A 6,000-nucleotide genomic window follows, 5' to 3' on the forward strand; every position below is an offset into this window, starting at 1 on the left:
CCGATTTAGCTATTGTTACATCATTTCCATCAAGTGTCCATTTGTAATCACTTTTTGTTTTTGAGCAATCTATGATTTGGGTTTTTGTTGGATGTATGCTGTAGTGGTGTTCATTTGCATATCTTCCGAGCACATTTAGCATTAGTTGTAGTTCATGCTTGTCATTAGATATAAAGGCTATATCGTCGGCGCAAGTTGGTGATCCTACATATATATTTCCTAATTGGTATCCTATTGAATTTTGTTCTAATTCTACTAGGAGATCTTGGACAAAGATTTTGTATAGATGGGTTGATAATTTTCCTCCCTGTCTTACACCTTGTTTAATTTGGAAGGGTTTACTTATACCATCAAGCCATTTAACTTTTGTAGTTAGATCAGAATATATAGTTCTTCTTTCTAATTTTATTCTCTCTTGTACATTTATATGACTTTCGTTGTTTTCAGCTCTTGTTAATCCAAGGTGTACACCCGATTTAGCTATTGTTACATCATTTCCATCAAGTGTCCATTTGTAATCACTTTTTGTTTTTGAGCAATCTATGATTTGGGTTTTTGTTGGATGTATGCTGTAGTGGTGTTCATTTGCATATCTTCCGAGCACATTTAGCATTAGTTGTAGTTCATGCTTGTCATTAGATATAAAGGCTATATCGTCGGCGCAAGTTGGTGATCCTACATATATATTTCCTAATTGGTATCCTATTGAATTTTGTTCTAATTCTACTAGGAGATCTTGGACAAAGATTTTGTATAGATGGGTTGATAATTTTCCTCCCTGTCTTACACCTTGTTTAATTTGGAAGGGTTTACTTATACCATCAAGCCATTTAACTTTTGTAGTTAGATCAGAATATATAGTTCTGTTAATATTTTCCAATATATTGGATGGATTTCTTGATTAAGCATTTTATCCATCAGTATAGTGTGTTGGACTACATCAAATGCTGATTTTACATCCAGAATATTTATATAAAAATTGTCATTCACCTTTTTCTTCTCATATCTAGCTTCTGAGATAATTAAGCTTGCCATGATTGGCGATAGACCTTTGGTGAATCCAAATTGGAGGTCTGTTTTTGGCTCTATCATCAGTTTGTTTAGAAATGAGTATTCAAAGGTTTTCCCAGTTATTGGTGTTACTGTTATGCCTCTATAGTTACTGGTCTCTGTTGGGTCTTTTTCTGGTGTGAGTATACCGGATATGAAATATAATGGTACCTTTCTGTGTATCAAAATGTTGTTAAATATTGTCTTCATCGCTGGTGCTATTGTGCTCTTGGCATATTTAAGATGTTCAGCTGTAAGTCCAAATTCATCCGGACTTTTTTTGGTGTTGAGATAATCTATTGCTTTCTCTATGTCTGTGTCTGTAAAGAGTTCAGGATTGTGTTCGTACTCTTCTAAGGCCTCTTGTACATAGTTTTGTCGAATTTTGCATAGATTTAGGTAGGAATTGTCATATATTTCTTCTTTTGGGACACTGATGTCTTCATAATATTGTGCAAATCTTTTCCTTTGATCTTCATGACAAAATATATACTCTCCATCTATTTTCAGACAATTGGTTGTAGTTCGGCTGTTGCTTCTGCCTCTATTTATCAGTCTGTAAAAAAGCTGAGTATTAGGGTTATCCATTATTTGTTGGTAAAATGTTTGTCTATCTATTACGTGTTCTGCTCTTTGCTTACTTCTTAATTTCTTTTTCTCATTTCTTAATTCAATTGCTAGGTGGTGTGATACGATGCTTTTTGTCCGCAAATTGCTTTTTGTCCGCTTTTTCTTTTTGTCCGATTATTTTGCTTTTTGTCCGACACTTTTGCTTTTTGTCCGTTGCTTTTTGTCCGTTTTGCTTTTTGTCCGATAATTTTGCTTTTTGTCCGACACTTTTGCTTTTTGTCCGTCGCTTTATGTCCGTTTTGCTTTTTGTCCGATAAATTTGCTTTTTGTCCGACACTTTTGCTTTTTGTCCGTTGCTTTTGGTCCGTTTTGCTTTTTGTCCGCTGATTTTGCTTTATGTCCGATATAAAAACGTGTATAGTTTTGCAGGTTTTATTTTGAACTTCGAAAAATCATCATTAGGGTATCTTATTTAAAACGAAATATGTCTGATTACCTCACCTACCAATCAAGATGGCCAACATGACTGAAATAGAACATACGGGGTAAAATTAAAGTTTTGTCTATTATTTTGAAAACCATTAAAAAGAGAGAAAATCTGACAACAGCAGGATGTTGAGCTCTACCAATTGGCAAAACTGTCAGATGACGTCCGAAATTGGTTTCCATTCTTTAACTATAGTTCGCCCCAAACCAATGTTATGGAACTTAAACACAATGCTTATTATCACACATTCCAGATCAAGTTTGAATTTTGATGGCGTCACTTTTACTGATCTAGAGTTTGGAAATGGAAAAACTGCTGAACTTTTTATATCCGTTCTTTAACTGCAGTTTGTCTTAAAAAAATGACATGAAGCTTATACGCAATGAGTATACCACAAAACACAGGTCAAGTATGAATTTGTATGGCCTCACTTTTCCTCTTATGCCCTATATAAATGGGGAAAATACTGACTTTATCGTCTGTGTTTCTTAACTTAATATAAAAAAGAAGATGTGGTATGATTGCCAATGAGACAACTCTCCACATGAGACTGAATGACACAGGAATTAACAACAATAGGTCACCGTACGGCCTTCAACAATGAGCAAAGCCCATACCGCATAGTCAGCTATAAAAGGCCTCAAAATGACAATGTAAAACAATTCAAACGAGAAAACTAACGGCCTTAAGCAAATTTTTTGAAACTAATACACAATACTTATTACAACATAAGTTAGATCAAGTACAAATGTGGGTAGTGTCACTTTTGTCGTTATCAAGTTATGTCCCTTTCTAAAGTAATATGCGAGCGGGGGCATTATCTGTGTTCCATGGACTCATTTCCCATTTAAATATAGGATTAATTGCCCTAAAATGACAAATTAATTTTGTTTTGCCTACTATCTTGAAAATTATAATAGATACAGAAAAACTTAATGGTGATCAGCAAGATCAGTTCTACAAAATGAGACAACATGAGTGAAGTCGTTAATCGACTCCTTAATACAGATATTGTCCATTGATGATGATTTTGACCTTCTTTTTTTTTTGGAAGGGGGGGGGGGTCTTTTTTTACCTTATATCTTGGATTGTAAATAACAAGAAAACCTAAGGTCTAATTATAATCATTGTAACAAAATTCAACTGATAAATATTAATATTTTTACAAACGTAGATTTTATTTGTTTAATTTTTAATGTTTTTAAATTGGCATTTTTAGGGGACATAGTGCATGTTTGAAAGAATCTACATGAACTTTTGCCATCTTAAATTTTAGCAGGAAAACCGCACGGTGACCCTATTGTATCTATTGATAATCTCAAAGCATTTTCTTAAAGCTATCTTCTCGCATTTTGTTTTCAATTCTATAACTTAGATTAGCTTCTGATCACCTAATGCTATTTTTCTCCGTATAATCCATACAAATACCGCGCTGAACTTAAGTGCGTCCATTATTCATTTTTCATTATTCAAAATTCAATAATGAATAATGAAATAGTTCATTATTCACTATTCAACGTTAAATGATGAATAATGAAAAATGAGATATTTTAAATTTCAGTATTCAAATTGAAAAGTGAATAATGAAATAGAATTATATTATTTGACTGTGACACTATATATCCCGTATTTCATAATTCGTCATTTTCGTATGATCTAACTAATTTTCAAATTAATATACAATTTTGTAAGAAATAAATCAAAACATAGTACTATGTGAAATAATGCCGGATCTTTTTAATTTATTTATTTTGTTTCGGGGGATAAACTAGTGGGTTTTCCTAACTATTTTTAACAGAAATTCCTTGGTTTAATGTATGAACGACCTGAATACCAAAACATATATAAAAATTAAAATACTAAACATTGTCTTTTTTTATTTTCACAAGATCTTTGCTATTCTTAATCCTCTGATTATAGCTATAACATGTCGATTGTGCTGCAATGACCATTAGAGGGGTTACGGAGATTTAAATGCCAAAATACGCGTGAAATTAAGAAATAGCCAATTTTGAATAATGAAATGGATATTTTGAATAATGGAATGGACTGCTGCGACCCTTCATCCCCTAGTAACAGATTATACCTTATGACTCATTCGAAAGCTAACGTATTGCTACCTTATACGTCATTCAAAAGCGAATCAACAGAGAAACAAGAGATAAACATGTATACAGCCTATAGCTATACAAAGAGGAATAAAATGGTTACCGACAGTATGTTCCGCATTAACAATTAGAGGGGTTACGGAGGACGTAAATGCCAAAATACGCGTAAAATACTTCGTGAGGAAAAAAAGCGTTTGTAAACATTTATTCACATTAATTTCCGGACCTATATGGCCAGTCTAGCTATGAAAATACGGAGAGTCAAACAGTAAATATAGGCCATAAAACATGTAAAAAATAATCTCCATGTTCTTATTTACCGTATTTGAAGGCTAAATTAGTACTCAGCTGTCTAAAATGAATTTTATTGCACTATAACTTTCATATCCACCGGGTCCAAAATACGAAACCAAACTCCTGACTGTGCATTGCTACCTTATACGTCATTCAAAAGCGTTCCAACAGAGAAACAATAGGTATATAGCCTATAGCTATACAAAGAGGAATAAAATGGTTATAAACAGTATGTCCCGCAATGACCATTAGAGGTTTTACAGTTTTGTTACTCTATCAAGGTTTCAAATGATGTATTAAGGTTTCTAGAATTAGAGGCTGAAAGGTCGCAGCAGTCCATTCCATTATTCAAAATAAGCTATGTCTTTTAATAGTCACATGCATTTCGATATTTAGGTCATTCGTTTCTCCTCTAAAAGGCGACGAGGAACACACTGACTACATACCTTTTGCTCCTCTATTAATAAGCTTTCGAATGAGGTATAAGGTATAAGTGTAAATAGGGGTTGAAGGGCCGCAGCAACCATTCTATTATTCAAATTATACGATTCATTATTAATTCTTAATTTTCACACGTATTTTGGCATTTTGGTCCTCCGTAACCCCTCTAATGGTCATTGCTGTACAATTAGCATGTTATATCTATAATCAAGGGATGAGGAATAGCAAAGGTCCAGTGAAAATAATAAAAGACAACGTGAAGTTTTTGAGTTTTTTTTTATATTTATGGTATTCAGGTCGTCCATACATTAAACCAAGAAACTTCTGTTAAAATAGCTAGGGAATCCCTCTAGTTATTCCTCCGAAACTAGATAAATAAACAAAGTTAAAAATTTAATTGGTGTTTTGATTTTTTTGTCTGATATTAATTTGAATATTTGTAAGATCAAAATTACGATTTCTGTAATACGGGATATAGTGTCACAGTCAAAAAATATTATTCTATTTCATTATTCACTTTTCAACTTGAATACTGAAATAAAAACTAGTTCGTTATTCATTATTCATCACTTAACGTATAGTGATTAATGAACTATTTTATTATTCTTTATTGAGTTTTGAATAATGGAAAATGAATAATGGACGTACTTCAGCGCTGTCATACAAATTGTGTCATTTTGTCACAACCTGTAACTTGCGAAAAATTCTCGGTGACCTATCATATTTATTAAATTTTTGAACATTACACAGTTCATATATACATTTTTGTACTACGTTTTGTCAAATTCTAACATTTTAAATCTAAGCTTCCATACCACCTTAAAGAAGATTTTCATCTATCTTTTTTTTAAAGTTTTGTCATATATTATAGAAAATTATAATAGATTAAGATACACTTTAAATCACAAAAATGATCAGCAAGTTAAGATCTACTAACAAATCAAATGGTGTCGACAAAGTTAAGTAGACTGTGCATCTTTATAGAAGTAATTGCACTTAAATGAGGATTTTTTTTATCCTCTTTTGTGTTTTGAGCAAAACTAAACAAGA

Source organism: Mytilus edulis, chromosome 11, assembly GCF_963676685.1.
Source record: "Mytilus edulis chromosome 11, xbMytEdul2.2, whole genome shotgun sequence".
NCBI lineage: Eukaryota > Metazoa > Mollusca > Bivalvia > Mytilida > Mytilidae > Mytilus > Mytilus edulis.